We start from the raw sequence: 19,433 nt of genomic DNA, 5'->3' as shown, positions 1-19,433 counted from the left end.
ACAACACACTGATAAATGTCATCCTGGCTCTTTCTAAGTCTGAGTTTAAAATCTCAAGAGAAAGAATGGATTAGTGATGGTCAGTCATTGCCACATCACGGAGCCTCCATCTCCATCCAGGTATGTATGTATGAATCACATATATTTTGCTTTAATATGGAGGAAATTCTGTCTCTTAGCTTTTTCCCTGCAGCTCAAGTGAATGAAACAATTAAGGTTTCTGAATGGGAATCCATACTGTCCCCTCTAGGTGAAGCACAGTATTCCTCACACACTTCTTCAGAAAAGAGCCAATTTTCCCTCCAGTTTACTGTCAACAATGAAACACTTGTCCATAGGCTTTCATGGACCTGTTTGTTCAATTTAAAGGTTTATATAAACAAAGTTTTGAATGTTGAGACATGGAGTGCTACATGTGTTTGTTATGTATTTAAATACCACCAAAGGGCTCTTCAAAATAACTAGGAAACTCTACAGTCCCACATACAAGTGCACAAGGCTCCCTACCATATCCTTATATTTTCTTACAACACTATCTAGTACTATCAATTTTTGCCTATCTAACAGGGTAAGTAAATTTTCCAGTCCTTTACTTTCTCCTAGGACATCATCAGCATCTATCAGAAAGATTCAGATGATGATTCAGGGGAAAAAAATCAAGACCTTAAGAAGTAAGAAAAGGAGAGAAAGAAATGGAGAGAAAGAGAAATATCTGAAAATGATATCACTAAGACATTAACAAAGTTATCATTGATAAAAAGCAGTATTTTACTATTTTGTTTATTTTATAACATTCAAAAAGATATATGTGTTATGTTACTAAAATTAGATATAAAATATTTTTAAAATAATAAAACATTAACCAGTTATATTTACTCAGGATGAAAGCTTTTCTTTTGATACCATGAAATGTTTTTACTGTTATCATGAAGTAGTAACAATGTTTATGAGTCGGCAAAGTGAACACATCACAGAAAGCTTGTGGAAGAGAAAGGAAGACACATCATCATTTTGCTACTTCAATGTGACCATGGGTACAAGGTTCCTCTGCTGTGTAGCCTTTTGTGTTCTGAGAGCAGGTAAGTCTTGAGCACAAAAGGAAAAATCTCGTCCCGGGCTTGCCAAACCTGGATCCAAGCCTTTCTCCTTTTCAAGGTTTCTCCTAGGTTTGCCTTTAGTTTCTGTTTCCTTCTCTTTCAAGATTCTTTTGATGCCAAAGTCATTCAGACATCTGGTTAAAGAGAAAGGAGAGAAAGCAATGATGCTTTGTACCCCTCAAAAAGGACATACTGTTGTTTACTGGTATCAACAGAATCATAACAAAGAGCTAAAATTTTTGATTTACTTTCAAAACCAACAACTTCTTGATCAAATAGACATGATCAAGGAGCGATTCTCAGCTCAATGTCCCTCAAACTCCGCTTGCAGCCTGGAAATCCTGTCCTATGAACCAGGAGACTCAGCACTGCACCTCTGTGCCAGCAGTCAGTCCATAGTGCTGAAATGTTCCTTCCCTCCAGTGCACAAACTTGTTGTGGACCCAACTCAGGAAGCAGGTGATGAATTAGGTTGGAAGGAGCTAATAGAAATTAACTGGACTGGCATAAGTCACAATGGTATTCCCACACAAGGCTAGAGGGTGTTTAGAAGTCAAGCAGTTATGGGTTGACATTTATGAAACAGCGTCTTCTGGGTCTGGTCTGGGATTGCTGACATTCCAGCTCTGACATTTTTTCTCTTTTGTCTGCTTCATGTCCTTCTGTCTCTGAATACCATCTTTCTCCTTTGTCCAGTCCCCATGGTGAAAATAAGATGGCCATCAAAGATCATAAATTCAATTGACATTGGTCCACCACAATGATGAGGATTATCCCAGTTTTTCCTAAGCTCTGTTTTAAAATTCTTTCAAGAGAAAGAATGGATTATTGATGATTCAGCTATTACCTCATTATGGAGCACCCAATTCCTGCATGAATACATTTGCTAAAACTACTTAGATTTTCCTTTATTATTGATGCAATTCTGTCTCTTATATTTTCCCCTCAGCTCAAAGTGAATGAAACAGTCCATACTTATGTATCGGCATCCAGTCTCTAACTTCTAAATGATGCACAGTACTCTATACATTTGCATTTTCCTGGTTGCTAATGAGTTTGATCACTTTCTGATATGATGTTGGTCCTGAATTTCTGCTCCCAAAACAGCTTATTCAAATCTCTAGGCCCTTTTATTGGTGAATTATATATTTTTCTCAATGATTTATAGGCATTCCTGAGATATACTATATATTAATCCCTTTTGTTAGTTACTCACTAAAAAATACCACCTTCTAATATGGTGCCACTCTGTCCCAGACTTCATGGAGACAGTAGTGTGGTAGGAACAGATGTCTCCTTCCTTGAGTGTATGTGTGTTATCTCCATTTTCTGAATCAGACTTTTCTTTTCAGTGCTCTGGACATCCATATTCTTTTTCTCTCATTAATGCATATTTGTGCAGCATAGGAAATTTATAGTCGTTGCTGCCCCCAAAACCTCCTCAGCCTATAATGCCCTAGTCATTCAGAAGTGCTCAAAAATACTTTACTCATTTAATTGTGCCTTTTGGCAAACCTCATTCAAATTAAATTTTTAAATCTTTTTTTCTAATTGGATTCTTCTGTTTGGTTATAGCAAGAGGGCATGAAGACTTCACACATTTTTTTCTTAAAGACCCAATATTTGCCCACACATTATCTCATTAATGGCCAAATTCCGTCCATTGATATCACCAATTTCATTAATCTATTGATATGACATTTGACACATTTTAATTTTACAAACATTTGCAAAATGGCTTTATTCACTGAGACATAAAAAAGACTGAAAGACTTGATGTTATACTACATGGAATTTCAATCCATCTAGGAAAATAGAGAAGATTAAAAAGAGCCATGAAAAATATATTTCAAAAGATATGTATTGCTTATACATACAAATTGTTAAATGAAAAACATGAGTGTGTCATATTCTCTATAGAAAGATATGTGTCACTGGATCAACTAAAAAAAATTCCTGAGACATAAATTTAACGAAGAAAAATTTAAATGAAACCCAGAAAGCCCATAACTGTCTACCATAAAAATAAATATAATAATTTGAGAAAAATTTTGCACCAAAATTTAATAGTAAATGAGAAACTATAAATAGGAAATTATGTAAATGTAGAAAAATGTGGTATCAGTTAAAAGTATCTAAAACACTTCATAAATATTTCATGCTATACATTTGATGAAGACCATAGTCTGAGGGATAATCTTTTAAACTACTTATAATACATAGTGTCAGTTTGACAATATAAATCAGTAAGTTCAATAATGCTTATTAATGGGAATTTGGTCTAAAAGGTAGTTGTTACTGTATTTGTCTTTCTTCTATAAGCCACTGTAAAATTTGAGAGAAATTTTAAGGCAACTGTTTTCAGACATTAGACAATAGTAAGTAGAGGATTATATCATCATAGGATGGAAGAAACAAGGAAAGGGGCTTCACTATTGCCCCAAGACTCTGTGTTGGTATAATTTCTGGACTGCAGCATAAAGGACATTGAGTCCACATAGGGTTCGGGGATCTTTCTGGGGGAGAGAAGCACAGTCAGAGTTCAGGGATGGGGAGGGGGGCACTGCTTGTAGGGGTAAGCCACTGCAGAGAAGGAAGCTGTGTAAGACCTCCACACATTGCAAGGGGTCCCCTTATATCTTTAGTCAAATACTAAAACAGAAATGCATAAAGAAGTTTCTGTAACACCCAGCAGAGAGCTGTTGTTGAGAGCTGTAAGAAGAAAAGAGGTTCTGGAAATCACACAGACCAGAGAGACATGAATTCTGACAAGTTAAAATGGAGAAGCCTCCCTGAAAGCCTGGCAATGCTGCTGGAACCTCAGAGGATCACTGCTTAAGAGAACTACTTAGTTCTAGAATAGGACCCATCGTAGAATTGTCCAACAAATTCCAAAAGCCCAAAAAGGATCTAACTGATCTTCCATTAAGTTAGATTCTCCATTTCAGAGGAAAACATATTAGTACTATCACAATAAGAGGGGAAAACAAGATTTTCAACAGTGTGTCATCCACAATTTCAGTTTTGAAATGAAAAGGTATTAGATATTGCTCACAAAATCTTCACCGTGGTTGAGCTGATAAGGTGGTGAGATATAGAGAATGATGGAGTAATGGCAGAGTCCACTGACTCATGTTCAGGCTTTATGATGACTGAGCCCTACTAAGAGGCTTAACATTCAGTTAGTTATTCAGAAAGAGATGATACATGGTGATATCTGTCAGCACAAGTTTATGATGGATTGTGTTGTTTAATATCAAATGTGCAGAGATTTAGGTAAGATAGAAGCCTAGGATATGTAGATTCAAGTCAGGCAAACGATTTCACACACACACACACACACGCACACACACACACAGAGTTTCTTCTATTTGGAACAGTTAATTCTAAAATACACACAATAAAAATATATTTCATATCAAATTCATGATGGTCTGGATTTATGTTATTGCTCAAAAATTTGTGCTCAAAAGATGGTAGAATTTCTTCAATGTACAGTTCCCTATAGATTCAAAGCATCACAAAAATATCTCACAGGATATCCATAGTAACACATATAATTACAAAAGTACATTTTCTGTGGAATTTGTTACAATATGCAAGGATATTTGTCTGTCTCTAAAACTGACATAATGGGTGGGGAAATATGAACCAGATTCATATTTGAGTAATCTGTGGCATCCACCTCATAAACACAAATAACTTCTAAGTTACGGATATTGCTGGAAGCCCTTTCTGGGGTCAACTTTTCTAAGTTTATGTCACTCCAAACAGCTAGGGAAGGACATTGTGATGGAGTGCAGCAGTGTCTGGGATCTAAATCTCAGTGCAGGTGCTGGAAGAATATCAGGAAAGCACACCCCTGGGGGAAGTCTGGGTACAGAAAACATCTGAAATGATTCAGATAGATAGTAATTTAGTCATACTCACTTGGAGCATCTTATAAATCATGGAGGTCTGATGTTGGAGTTTGATTTGTCCAATTAACTTAACTTGTGAGCATGTCAACAAAAGGAACTCAGAGTTCAAGATGTGTATTCATCAACAAGAACTGTGACCAGACCCAATGCTAGTGTTATAGAAACAGGGTCCTGAAAGAACTTCCAAGAGATAACATGGATGCAGTGATGAAAAGCAGGACTGAGATTTCTTTGAAAATCTTGAAGAAACTGAGGCAGTTATAAAAAGAAGTCAACATTTTCAGATATTCAACCACCTCTAGGGAAAACAAAAATGCATCTCAAATTAATCTGGTTTAGATTCTTGAAGACCTTCATATTTCCCGGATACTACTGCTAGGGACAGTGCATCAGTGATAACATGGTGAGGTCATGATGCAGGCAGTTTCCACATCTGTGGACTCAGGCAGCCAGCAAAAAATAATCTTTTCTGTCTATTCCAACTGTACCTCCATATTGTAAGAGGTGAAATTTAGTTTTGAATCTTAAAAAAGATATTTTATTTTTGATTCTCAAAAAAGTATTAGATATGGGAAGAAACAGGAAAATATTATGCATGCATAGAAATAGGCAGTAGAAAACAACCATGAAATAGTACAGCTGTTAGAAACTTCAGATGAGAATTTTTAATGAGCTACTATCAATATATATTCAATGACTTAAAGGGGAATATGGTATTAACCTAATAAACTGATAAGACATATTAATCTATGGCAATCAAGACAAAAACAGAAAAAGCAGAAGCAACCATATAAGTGATAAAAGAGAAGTATCTTAATAGTTGCAATAGGCATGAAAATACTGATAAAATAGAATAAATATGCCGATAAATTCCATAACATGGATAAAAGGAAATTATTTGAAAAACATAATTTACCATGCTGATTCAAGATGAAATAAGAAATGTGAAGAACCTTATTTGCAAGAAATTGAAGTTTGTTTATCAAGAGTATTTTCTCGAAGGAAACTATAAATGATGAATTCTATACAAATTTAAAAAATGAAAATCAGCTTTACATAAACTTCTAAAGAAATCAAAAGACTGGTGTAGCTGTTGATTCCATTGCTCTGAGTGCCTATTTTTGTGCCAGTACAATGCTGGTTTTGTTACTAAGGCTCTGTAGCATAAGCTGAAGTTAGGCATTGTGCTATCTTCCACATAGCTCTTTTGGCCTGGGATTTCTTTGGTTCTTTAAGTTCTTTTGTTCTTTCATGTGAATTTTAAGATTAATTTCCTACTTCTGTGAAAAATAACATTGGAATTTTGATGGTGATTTCTTTTTTTTTTTCATTTTTCTTTTATTATTCATATGTGCATACAAGGTTTGGGTCATTTCTCCCCCCTGCCTCCACCCCCTCCCTTACCACCCACTCCGCCCCCTCCCTCCTCCCCCCCCAATACCCAGCAGAAACTATTTTGCCCTTATTTCTAATTTTGTTGTAGAGAGAGTATAAGCAATAATAGGAAGGAACAAGGGTTTTTGCTGGTTGAGATAAGGAAAGCTATACAGGGCATTGACTCACATTGATTTCCTGTGCATGGGTGTTACCTTCTAGGTTAATTCTTTTTGATCTAACCTTTTCTCTAGTACCTGTTCCCCTTTTCCTATTGGCCTCAGTTGCTTTAAGGTATCTGCTTTAGTTTCTCTGCATTAAGGGCAACAAATGCTGGCTAGTTTTTTAGGTGTCTTACCTATCCTCACCCCTCCCTTGTGTGCTCTCGCTTTTATCATGTGCTCATAGTCTAATCCCCTTGTTGTGTTTGCCCTTGATCTAATGTCCACATATGAGGGAGAACATACGATTTTTGATCTTTTGGGCCAGGCTAACCTCACTCAGAATGATGTTCTCCAATTCCATCCATTTACCAGCAAATGATAACATTTCATTCTTCTTCATGGCTGCATAAAATTCCATTGTGTATAGATACCACATTTTCTTAATCCATTCGTCAGTGCTGGGGCATCTTGGCTGTTTCCATAACTTGGCTATTGTGAATAGTGCTGCAATAAACAGGGATGTGCAGGTGCCTCTGGAGTAACAGTCTTTTGGGTATATCCCCAAGAGTGGAATTGCTGGATCACATGGTAGATCGATGTCTAGCTTTTTCAGTAGCCTCCAAATTTTTTTCCAGAGTGGTTGTACTAGTCTACATTCCCACCAACAGTGTAAGAGGGTTCCTTTTTCCCCGCATCCTCGCCAACACCTGTTGTTGGTGGTGTTGCTGATGATGGCTATTCTAACAGGGGTGAGGTGGAATCTTAGCGTGGTTTTAATTTGCATTTCCTTTATTGCTAGAGATGGTGAGCATTTTTTCATGTGTTTTCTGGCCATTTGAATTTCTTCTTTTGAGAAAGTTCTGTTTAGTTCACTTGCCCATTTCTTTATTGGTTCATTAGTTTTGGGAGAATTTAGTTTTTTAAGTTCCCTGTATATTCTGGTTATCAGTCCTTTGTCTGATGTATAGTTGGCAAATATTTTTTCCCATTCTGTGGGTGTTCTCTTCAGTTTAGAGACCATTTCTTTTGATGAACAGAAGCTTTTTAGTTTTATGAGGTTCCGTTTATCTATGCTATCTCTTAGTTTCTGTGCTGCTGGGGTTTCACTGAGAAAGTTCTTACCTATTCCTACTAACTCCAGAGTATTTCCTACTCTTTCTTGTATCAACTTAAGAGTTTGGGGTCTGCTATTAAGATCCTTGATCCATTTTGAGTTAATCTTGGTATAGGGTGATATACATGGATCTAGTTTCAGTTTTTGGCAGACTGCTAACCAGTTTTCCCAGCAGTTTTTGTTGAAGAGGCTGCTATTTCTCCATCGTATATTTTTAGCTCCTTTGTCAAAGATAAGTTGCTTATAGTTGTGTGGCTTCATATCTGGATCCTCTATTCTGTTCCACTGGTCTTCATGTCTGTTTTTGTGTCAGTACCATGCTGTTTTTATTGTTATTGCTTTGTAATATAGTTTGAAGTCAGGTATTGTGATACCTCCTGCATTGTTCTTTTGACTGAGTATTGCCTTGGCTATTCGTGGCCTCTTGTGTTTCCATATAAATTTAACAGTAGATTTTTCAATCTCTTTAATGAATGTCATTGGAATTTTGATGGGAATTGCATTAAACATGTAGATTACTTTTGGCAGTATCGACATTTTTACTATGTTGATTCTACCAATCCATGAGCATGGGAGATCTCTCCACTTTCTATAGTCATCCTCAATCTCTTTCTTCAGAAGTGTATAGTTTTCCATGTAGAGGTCTTTCACATCTTTGGTTAAGTTTACACCTAGGTATTTGATTTTTTTGAGGCTATTGTAAATGGAATTGTTTTCATACATTCTTTTTCCGTTTGCTCATTGTTAGTGTATAGAAATGCTAATGATTTTTCTATGTTGATTTTATATCCTGCTACCTTGCTATCTATTGATGATTCTGAGTAGAGTTTTTTGGGTCTTTAAGGTATAGGATCATGTCGTCTGCAAATAGGGATATTTTGACAGTTTCTTTACCTGTTTGTATTCCTTTTATTCCTTCTTCTTGCCTAATTCCTCTGGCTAGGAATTCCAGTACTATGTTGAATAGGAGTGGAGATAGTGGGCATTCTTGTGTGGTTCCTGATTTTAGAGGGAATGGTTTTAATTTTTCTCCATTAAGTATAATGCTGGCTGTAGGTTTGTCATATATAGCTTTTATAAGGTTGAGGAATTTTCCTTCTATTCCTAGTTTTCTTAGAGCTTTTATCATGAAATGATGTTGGATCTTATCAAAGGCTTTTTCTGCATCTATTGAGATGGTCAAGTGGTATTTGTCTTTGCTTCTGTTAATGTGGTTTATTATGTTTATTGATTTTCATATGTTGAACCACCCCTGCATCCCTGGGATGAAGCCTACTTGGTCGTGGTGAATAATCTTTTTGATGTGTTGCTGAATTCGGTTTGCCATTATTTTGTTGAGGATTTTTGCATCAATGTTCATTAAGGAGATTGGCCTATAGTTCTCCTTTTTGGAGGTGTCTTTGCCTGGTTTTGGGATAAGTGTAATACTGGCTTCATAAAATGTGTTAGGCAGTTTTCCTTCCCTTTCTATTTCGTGGAACAGTTTAAGGAGGGTTGGTATCAGTTCTTCTTTAAAGGTCTGATAGAGTTCAGCAGAGAATCCATCAGGTCCTGGACTTTTCTTTTTGGGGATACTCTTGATTGCTGCTTCAATTTCATTTTGTGTTATAGATCTATTCAGGTGATTAATTTCCTCTTGGTTCAGTTTTGGATGATCATATATATCTAGAAATCTGTCCATTTCTTTTAGATTTTCAAATTTATTTGAATATAGGTTCTCAAAGTAGTCTCTGATGATTTCCTGGACTTCCATGGTGTTTGTTGTTATCTCCCCTTTTGCATTCCTGATTCTACTAATTTGGGTTTTTTCTCTCCTCATTTTAGTCAGGTTTGCCAGGGGTCTGTCGATCTTGTTTATTTTTCAAAGAACCAACTTTTTGTTTCATTAATTCTTTGTATCGTTTTTTTGGTTTCTATTTCATGGATTTCAGCTCTTATTTTCATTATTTCTCTCCTTCTATTTGTTTTGGGATTTGTTTGTTCTTGTTTTTCTAGGAGTTTGAGATGTATCATTAGGTCATTGATTTGGGATCTTTCAATCTTTTTACTATATGCACTCATGGCTATACACTTTCCTCTCAAGACTGCCTTAGCTGTGTCCCATAGGTTCCGGTAGGTTGTGTTTTCGTTTTCATTGACTTCCAGGAACTTTTTAATTTCCTCTTTTATTGCATCGATGATCCATTCTTCATTAAGTAATGAGTTATTTAGTTTCCAGCTGTTTGCATGTTTTTTGTCTTTACTTTTGTTGTTGAGTTCTACTTTTACTGCATTGTGGTCAGATAGTATGCACGGTATTATTTCTATTTTCTTATATTTGCTGAGGCTTGCTTTGTGCCCTAGGATATGATCTACTTTGGAGAAGGTTCCATGGGCTGCTGAGAAGAATGTATATTGTGTAGAGGTTGGATGAAATGTTCTGTAGACATCTACTAGGTCCACTTGATCTATTGCATATTTTAGATCTTGGATTTCTTTATTGAGTTTTTGTTTGGATGACTTATCTATTGATGATAATGGAGTGTTAAAGTCTCCCACAACCACTGTGTTGGCGTTTATGTATGCTTTTAGGTCTTTCAGGGTATGTTTGATGAAATTGGGTGCGTTGACATTGGGTGCGTACAGATTGATGATTATTATTTCCTTTTGGTCTATTTCCCCTTTTATTAGTATGGAATGTCCTTCTTTATCTCGTTTGATCAATGTAGGTTTGAAGTCTACTTTGTCAGAGATAAGTATTGGTACTCCTGCCTGTTTTCGGGGGCCATTGGCTTGGTAAATCTTCTTCCAGCCTTTCATCCTAAGCATATACTTATTTCTGTCGGTGAGATGAGTCTCCTGTAAGCAACAAATTGTTGGATCTTCTTTTTTAATCCATTTTGTCAAACGGTGTCTTTTGATGGGTGAATTAAGTCCATTAACATTAAGCATTAGTACTGATAGGTATGTGGTGATTCCTGCCATTTAGTTGTCTTAGTTGTTTGAAGGTTTGATTGTGTGTACCTAACTTGATGTTACTCTCTACTGTCTTGCTTTTTCTTATCCTGTGGTTTGGTGCTGCCTGCCTTTTCATGGTTAAGTTGGGTGTCACTTTCTGTGTGCAGGATCCCTTGCAGAATCTTTTGTAATGGTGGCTTTGTGGTCACATATTGTTTTAGTTTCTGCTTATCATGGAAGACTTTTATTGCTCCATCTATTTTGAATGATAGCTTTGCTGGGTAGAGTATCCTGGGGTTGAAGTTATTTTCATTCAGTGCCCGGAAGATCTCACCCCACGCTCTTCTTGCTTTTAATGTTTCTGTTGAGAAGTCTGCTGTGATTTTGATGGGTTTACCTTTCTATGTTACTTGTTTTTTCTCTCTTACAGCCTTCAATAATCTTTCCTTAGTTTCTGAACTTCTTGTTTTAATGATGATATGTCATGGAGTAGTTCTATTTTGATCTGGTCTGTTTGGTGTCCTGGAGGTCTCTTGCATTTGTATGGGAATATCTTTCTCTAGATTTGGGAAATTTTCCATTATTATTTTGTTGAATATATTACGCATTCCCTTCGCTTGCACCTCTTCTCCTTCTTCGTTGCCCATGATTCTCAAGTTTGGTCTTTTGATGGAGTCAGTGAGTTCTTGCATTTTCTTTTCACAGGTCTTGAGTTGTTTAATTAATAGTTCTTTGGTTTTTCCTTTAATTACCATTTCATCTTCAAGTTCTGAGATTCTGTCTTCTGTTTGTTCTATTCTGCTGGATTGGCCTTCTGTTTTGTTTTGCAGTTCTGTTTCATTCTTTTTTCTGAGGTTTTCCATATCCTGGCAGTTTTCTTCTTTAATGTTGTCTATTTTTGTCCTGAGTTCATTTATCCATTTATTCATTGTGTTCTCTCTTTCACTTTGGTGTTTATACAGTACTTCTATGGTTTCCTTTATTTCTTCTTTTGCTTTTTCAAATTCTCTATTTTTATTGTCTTGGAATTTCTTGAGTGTCTCCTGTACATTTTGGTTGACCCTATCAGTATCATCTCTATAAAATTCTCATTGAGTGCTTGTAGTATGTCTTCTTTTAAATTATTCTTGTGGGCTTCATGGGGTCCTTTGGCATAGTTTATCTTCATTTTGTTGGAGTCTGGATCTGAGTTTCTGTTCTCCTCATTCCCCTCTGGTTCCTGTACTAATTTTTTGCTGTGGGGAAACTGGTTTCCCTGTTTTTTCTGTCTTCCCGTCATTGTCGTTGGTGTTGTTACTGTCCCTGTACTGTGTGCAATTAAGTATTTTCTAGCTTGTAATAATAACAATGATAATATTTAGAATGGAAGAGTGAGCTGAGATGGAAAGCAAGAAGTTAAAGAAAAGGGGAAAACAAATATACAGACAAGAGGGAGAAAGCAGAACAAGGTATCAGACAAGAGAGTTTCAAAGGTATAAACAGGGAGTGTTAGTGTACTAATCGACAGTAAGCTGAACAGACATTAGAGAGACAGAGAGAGGATTGAAAATCAAAGATAAAAAAATAAAAAATAAGTAAATGAAAGTAATATCTATATATAAAAATGAATTAAAATAAAATGGAAAATAGAAAATTAAAAAAAAAAAAAACCAAAAAAACGTCCAAGTTTATATGCAATGCAGTTTCGGTCTTAATAATTTGGGTGTCCATCTCAATCTCCAGTCCTGGAGTTGGTGCCTCAGATGTTGTTCTGTAGTTGTCTCATCAAAGGGGATGCATAAAGTAGAACAAAACTACACACTCACACACTCACACACACACACACACAAAAAGCCCCACCAAGTGTCCCCAGTTCAAATGCAATACAGTTTCAGTAAGTTTTTCGGCTTGCAGGTGTAATTCGGTTGTTCTCTCATCAAAGGTAGGGAGAAAAAGAAAAAAAGCATCTGGAGACAGTTCTGAGAGTGGTATCTGCAACTGTGGCTTGCCTGCCTGCTGCTCTCAGCCTGTAGCTGGCGGCGTTATTTATGCAGATCTCTGGGGTGAGCTAGCACTCACCTGGTCGCACAGGCTTTGTTTGCTCAGAGTTCTTCTGTGCGGGAGCCTCTGCTACAGGCTTTCCCCTTTCCAAGCACTGGGAAAGGTGACACTGCCCCCTCGTTGTCAGGCCTGCATGTTTATTTACAGTTCATGTGGGAGGTGGGTCTTCCCCCCTCTCCTCTGAAGTTTTCCTCCCACTGCCACTTTCAGAAGCTTTCCTGCTTCTGCTTACTGGGCAGTGCTGCTGCTCCTGCCGGCCGCCATGCTTGTTTACAGTTCACGTGGGAAGTGGGTCTTCCCTCCTCTCCTGTGGAGTTTTCCTCCCTCCTCCACTCTCACAAGCTTCCCCGCTACTGGTTGCTGGGCGCACATCCCGCTCCCACTAGAGCCTCTCCGACCCACCCGGCTTGTTTATTTACAGTCCTGGGAAGGATTCCCTTCCCCCAATCTTCAGCGCTCAGGGCACCCCACCCTCTTTCCAGCGTGTCTTAACTGTTCTTATTGCTTATTACTCAGTTTCTCTTTTTTTTTTTTCCCGGGTGGAGATCAGTCTGTCCAGGGGGCTATGCTGCTCTGGCCCAGGCTTGTCTTGGGGGTACCGTGGTACCGCGAAGCTCACCTGGTCCGCGTTTTCTCAAGCCGTATGGGCGCCAGCCACTCACGGCCCTGGGAGCCCTCCTCGTTTCTCCGTTTAACGTGAAGTGGAGATTCTCTGCACAAGCTGGAGATGTGGAGGGGTCAAAGTTATGCCTTTTCTCAGTGATTATGCCTGCAAAGTGTGTCTCTAGCGTGTCTCCAAGATTTCACTATAGGAGGGTCGCTTTCTGCTTCCTACCTCTAGCTGCCATCTTGGAATCTTCCTCGATGGTGATTTCATTGAATCTGTAAATCTACAGATTTTGTTATTATAGCAATTTTCACAATTTAATTCTGTAAATTCATGAACGTGTGAGGTCTTTCTATCATCTATTATCTTCAAGTTCTTTCTTCAAAGTTTCATAGTCTTCATTATAGGAAAAGATAGAAGGGGAGAGTGAAAGAAAAGGGTGAAAGGGGGGTGAATCTGATCAAAGTATTTCATATGCATGCATGAAAATAAATAATGAAACCCATTCAAATTGTTTTAAAAGAGAGGTGGGAGGATAAGAAAGAGTAACAGAGGGGTTGAATTTGACCAAAGTACATTATATGCACATATGAAAATACTGCAATTAAACTTCTTTGTGCAATTAACATATGCTAGTAAGAGAGAGAGAGAGAGAAATAGAAAGAGAGAGACAGAGACAGAGACAGAGAGAAGAAAACTGAAAAAGAGAAACAACTCGTATTATATGGACTAACAAAACTCAAATGCCAAAATCTGAGAAAACTATTCAGGACTACATCCTTTTTGACCATAAATGAAAAAAAAAATCTTTCACATCATATTAACCAATCAAATTCAAATACATATGTGTATATATGTATGCATACATGTATATCTATGCAACGTACAAAATGATGATACAATATGGTCAATATTGCAGAAGAAAACATGGTTTAGCACTCAGAAATCAATGTATTCACCAGAAGAATAATGAACAAACATTTGACCACTTCAACAGATGCAAAAAACCATTTTATAGATCTAGTACTCATTCAAAATAAACACCTGGCAAATTGGTAATAGATGAGAGCTTTCTCAGTCTGATGGAAACTTCATCAGATAAAAAGTTTACACCTAACATACCATTTAATAGTGTATGTTGAACACTTTTCTCCTATATAGGGAACAAGCCATGATATTTTCTCATCACTGTTATTCAACATTGTATTAGACATCTTAACTAGCATGGTAAAGGCAACAAAAATGAAATAAAAATTAAATATCAAAAAGGAAGAAATAATAGTATCTGTTAGCAGATTACGAAGTTATTTATATAGATAACCTTAAGGATTCTTTGAATAATTGGGAATAATTAGTGAACTTTGTAAGATAATAAAAAGTCAAATTTATATTTACTAGCTACAAATAATTGGATAAAACTTCAGAAAATAATAACATTTATAATAATATCAATAACAAATTATTTGGAATAAATTCAATAGAAATGTTAAATGCAAAACTACAAAGTATTTCTAGGGGAAAACAAAATGTTAAAAATGAAGGGGGGCACCACTGATGAATGGATTAAGAAAATGTGGTATCTATACACAATGGAATTTTATGCAGCCATGAAGAAGAACGAAATGTATCATTCATTGGTAAATGGATGGAATTGGAGAACATCATTCTGAGTGAGGTTAGCCTGGCCCAAAAGACCAAAAATCATATGTTCTCCCTCATATGTGGACATTAGATCAAGGGCATACACAACAAGGGGATTGGACTTTGAGCACATGATAAAAAGCTTTAGCCCACAAGGGAGGGGTGAGGATAGGTAAGACACCTAAAAAATTAGCATTTGTTGCCCTTAACGCAGAGAAACTAAAGCAGATACCTTAAAGCAACTGAGGCCAATAGGAAAAGGGGACCAGGAACTAGAGAAAAGGTGAGATCAAAAAGAATTAACCTAGAAGGTAACACACATGCACAGGAAATTAATGTGGGTCAACTCCCTGTATAGTTATCCTTATCTCAACCAGCAAAAACCCTTGTTCCTTCCTATTATGGGTTATACTCTCTCTACAACAAAATTAGAAATAAGGGCAAAATAGTTTCTGCTGGGTATTGAGGGGGTGGGGGGGGAGGGAAGGGGCGGAGTGGGTGGTAAGGGAGGGGGTGGGGGCAGAGGGGAGAAATGACCCAAGCCTTGTATGCACATATGAATAATAAAAATAAATAAAATTTTAAAAAATGAAGGGGCATACATTTTGTGGATTCTAACAAATGTTGGAATAACTGGACAAAAAATGAACCTGTGATATTACTTACCATGACAAATGAAAATAAATGGGATGTTTCATACACCTAATTGCAGAAGCTAAAATTACAAATGTTCTAGAAAAAACCATAGGAAAACCTCTTTGTGAGTTGAGCACAGGCAAAATTTTCATAGGACACAGATATCACTTACTGGTACTTACTTCTTTGGCATCCTGTGGCAAAGGACTGTGTTATACACAGCAATAACTCACAAGTGGGAAGAGAATATTCAGCAGTCTTTAAAAGCCCATCTATCTGCACACAGCACAGAACAGGCTGTGTGTCACACTCCCACACAGTTGATTATGTGACACACAAACCCTTCCTGACTGTTGCACACATACATACACATACACACACAGTACAAAACTGGCAAAGATTGTGGTCTGTAGGTAAGACTAACTGGTAAGCACTCTGCCTGTGATAGAGAAGAGGTCAGAGGGGAAATAATTGTAAATACAATTTGAAGGCTCTATGAACCAGCACAGAGTGGAAGAAATACTGCCTTATGCCATTAAGAACCCTATCAGTTGTCCAGAAATGGGATGTCTTCTTCAATTCCATTCCCTTCCATTCCTATCCAATGTCTCCTCCATTAATTCCTCTGTTACTATTCAATCACTCCTCCTTGGCCATAGGTTCTGTGCTCAAAATGATTTCTGTTTCTCTTCTCCTTGGCACACATCTATAAACTTTGGTCAGCATGACTGAGCAGTGGCCTTTCAACCACTGGACCTGCATCCTCTCTTCTCTCAACTGGTGTGAAAGAAGTTCGTATTCTACACAGTAGTTCATATTCTAGAGTCCACTTAAATATTTCCCTACAGCAGGTGGTAGCAAAACAGCACATTGACATTCATAATCTAAAATAAGGGCAACATCATTTTCACACGAAGTTCAAACCAAAAAATGACAGTCCTCATTATCATTATCCTATATTAATCAAGCCTGGCTGAGCAATTCACTGAAATATATAAAGGTTTCTCCTGGTGGTTTAATAGAGAGCTGTAATCAGAGAGAGGAGAAGAGAGAGAACACTGGAATGTCATGTGGAATGTGTGCAGTGGCTGTGAATTCTGCTTAAGCACTCCTACATAAATCAGCATCTATTCACAGTAAGACAGGAGAAGAAATACGTGTGGCTTAGATAAATAAGAGAGGCTAGGAGTTGGCAATTATTGAAGCTGGGTTATGTAAGGATATGGTGGCCCATTGTTCCCTCAGGTCTACTTTGTATATATTTAGATTTTTCAGAATAAAAATTGAGACATGGGGAAACCTTAGTTAATAGGTATAGTTACTTATAAGAATATTCTCCCCTATATTCACACTAGGGTAAATATAGTGAACAACAATACATTGTATGTCTCAAAATAGAAGAGAAGATTTGAATGTACTCATCATAAACAAATGATAGAGGTTTCAAGTGAGGGATATACTGATTATCCTGAGTTGATGATTTCTCAATGTCTATATGAATCCAAACATACCTCACAAATATGTACAAATACTCTGTATCAGACAAAAATTGCAATTAATTAAAATATAAATAAATAAAGACTACCAATTCAATGCATCACAGGATTTATTAGTGGAGGGTACCAATGTGGATATGTGGATGAGGTAGAGCCAGGGCAAGCACAGACCTGAAGTGGCAAAGAGTCAATTGTTGATTGCATCAGACAAGGTGTCACTTGACTTACTTGTAATTTATTGAATTGAAATTTTTAACATTTTCCTCTTAAAATTAGGAACAATTTGTGCTATGATAAAAACCATCAATTTAATGGTCTGTTTTCAGATAATTCAAAACATGAGTATGAATTATCATGAGTGTTACACATTTCTTAGAAATACATACCCACACTAAATGAACATCTCCCTATAATGAACCAACATTTTTAGTAAAGTTTTGCACCCAGAAAACATTGACAGAAAGTAGGAGTCACTAAAAAACAGGGAAAATTTGGAACATAGTCATTCTGCCCTTTTTCAAGCAAACCAAAAATCTCAAATTTTAGAGAATAAGTTCAAATTTTTTAGCTTACTAGAGCAGTTAAAATAAAAGGGGAAGAGAGAGAGAGAGAGAGAGATTTACAGTGTTATAACTTCCCAGCGAGACCACATTATCCTTATTTGAAGGGTTCTTCATTTTCTCCATAGCCTATGGTATTGGGAGGAGAAAGACTATTGTCAGATAACTCAGCAAACAGCAGGGAAAAATGGAGTAAGTGGAACACGCTCAGCTTTCACCAAGAGTGATTCAATATGTAAGCTGAAGTCCGCCTGCAGGAGTCATAGAGGAGTAAGAAGGTTATGTCTAGGGGTAGAGTTGTGGCTGCATCTTTTTCTTAGCCCTAGTAAACTGGGAGGAGTACAGATCTCAGAACCTGAATCCTTCCCCTTTCCTATTTTCATGCCCTGCATCCTCCCAACACTCTTCCTGACTCTCCTTGCCATGGGCTCCATGATCCTCTGCTGTGTGGTTTTTTTTTTTGTTGTTGTTTGTTTCCTGGGAATAGAAAAGTTTGGGAAGCTAATGGAGAAATTCCTATCTTAAATTGTCCAGGTCCTTTCTTCTGTGCCACCAATTATTTGCACAGTGTTCCTTGGCCACCTGCTCTTTACACGGAACGACAGGCACATGGGTGTGTTATTTGCTCAGAAGAGTCCAGAAGCCTTCCTGGGTGTGAGACCTGAGATACTTAGACTTCGGGATGCTTCTATTAAGTGTATGCTCAGTCTAAGTGCCACTTTGGGTCAATGTCCCCAGGCAATCGGATGACTAAGACCACATGCTGCACTGAGTCTGTCTCTCATGCCCCCCACTCTCTGTTCTAGTGGGGTGGTCTCATAGTAACCTTCTAGGAAAAAGTAAAGTGGTTCAACAGTGACCTTCTGGGAGAATGGGCTCAAGTATTTGATAGTGTCTTATGATTCTCAATAAGCACAATTCTTACAAATTCAAATACAATGTGACTTTTAATAGCTCTTTTGCTGTCATCCTGATTTACTTTGCAATGCCTCCACCCCATTCTGTTCCTTCTGAAAGCCCCTTTATCCTGTTTGTCATTTCTCAGTCTCAGATCTTTTGACTTCAACTCCACCATTTAGTTCTATACTTGGTTGCCTTTATACTAAAAACAAACTATCTTGTTTTCTAAAATTTCACCTTAAGTAAATTTAATTACCATCAAATCTGACTCAGAAGGTAGAGTACAAGAGACTGTGATCTATAAAAGTAATTCTTCATCTACTGCCCCATACTTTGATGTCTGCTGATATGTTTCAATTTGCAAATAGGTACTTAGTTAAAAAAATTCTCTCTGTACAATATGGGCCCAAAAGTAGGAGTATGGAAATTCTCCTTTTTGTCCAGTCCCAGAATAATCTCCAAATTTTCCTTCAATGGAGACCCTTTTAGGACCCAGGAAGATACAGGAACAACAATATTTGATCAAGGACTGTCAGAACACAATGAAAAAGTCTGTCTCAGAATCGAGTTAAAAGCTTCCCCATAAGCTTTGTCTTCTTGCCCTATAAGCCTCAACTATTTCAGAAAAATAATCCAAAGGACCTGATCACTGTTCAGAAATAGAGAATCCAACTTGTTTCATTTTTTACCTGTTCTATCTGAAAACAATGCCAATCGTTCTTTTTTCAGCTTCCTTTACTGGCTCTATCTCATCTTCTTTATCTTTTTAAAAAACAGTTTTTCATGAGTTTCTTTCCATGCACACTTCATCAACAGTCTCTCCTGTAATAGAAATTCTTCTCTCACAAGTGATTAACTATTCCATTTTATTATATCCTGGTTATTTCTGGTAGGTTTCCCTAGGATTTTCCTTCTTCCCCCACCTTTTTTTTCTCAGTAAAAATATT

The 19,433-nt window shown here is 37.2% G+C and overlaps 1 long non-coding RNA gene and 1 pseudogene across 1 annotated transcript in view; one reads left to right on the top strand and one right to left on the bottom strand.

Moving 5' to 3' along the window:
• Window positions 1–823: 823 nt before the first annotated feature.
• Window positions 824–19,433, bottom strand: part of LOC141419220 (uncharacterized) — a 77,433-nt gene continuing 58,823 nt past the window's right edge. The window contains exon 6 of the long non-coding RNA XR_012443886.1: window positions 824–1,231. This is a non-coding gene — a long non-coding RNA (uncharacterized lncRNA). The remainder of the gene's footprint in view (window positions 1,232–19,433) is intronic.
• Window positions 4,210–5,154, top strand: LOC109676506 (60S ribosomal export protein NMD3 pseudogene; annotated as a pseudogene).

The sequence above is a fragment of the Castor canadensis genome, chromosome 2 (assembly GCF_047511655.1).
Source record: "Castor canadensis chromosome 2, mCasCan1.hap1v2, whole genome shotgun sequence".
Lineage (NCBI taxonomy): Eukaryota > Metazoa > Chordata > Mammalia > Rodentia > Castoridae > Castor > Castor canadensis.
Note: the sequence above shows the minus strand (reverse complement) of the source record. Positions and strands in the feature narration are given on the sequence as shown.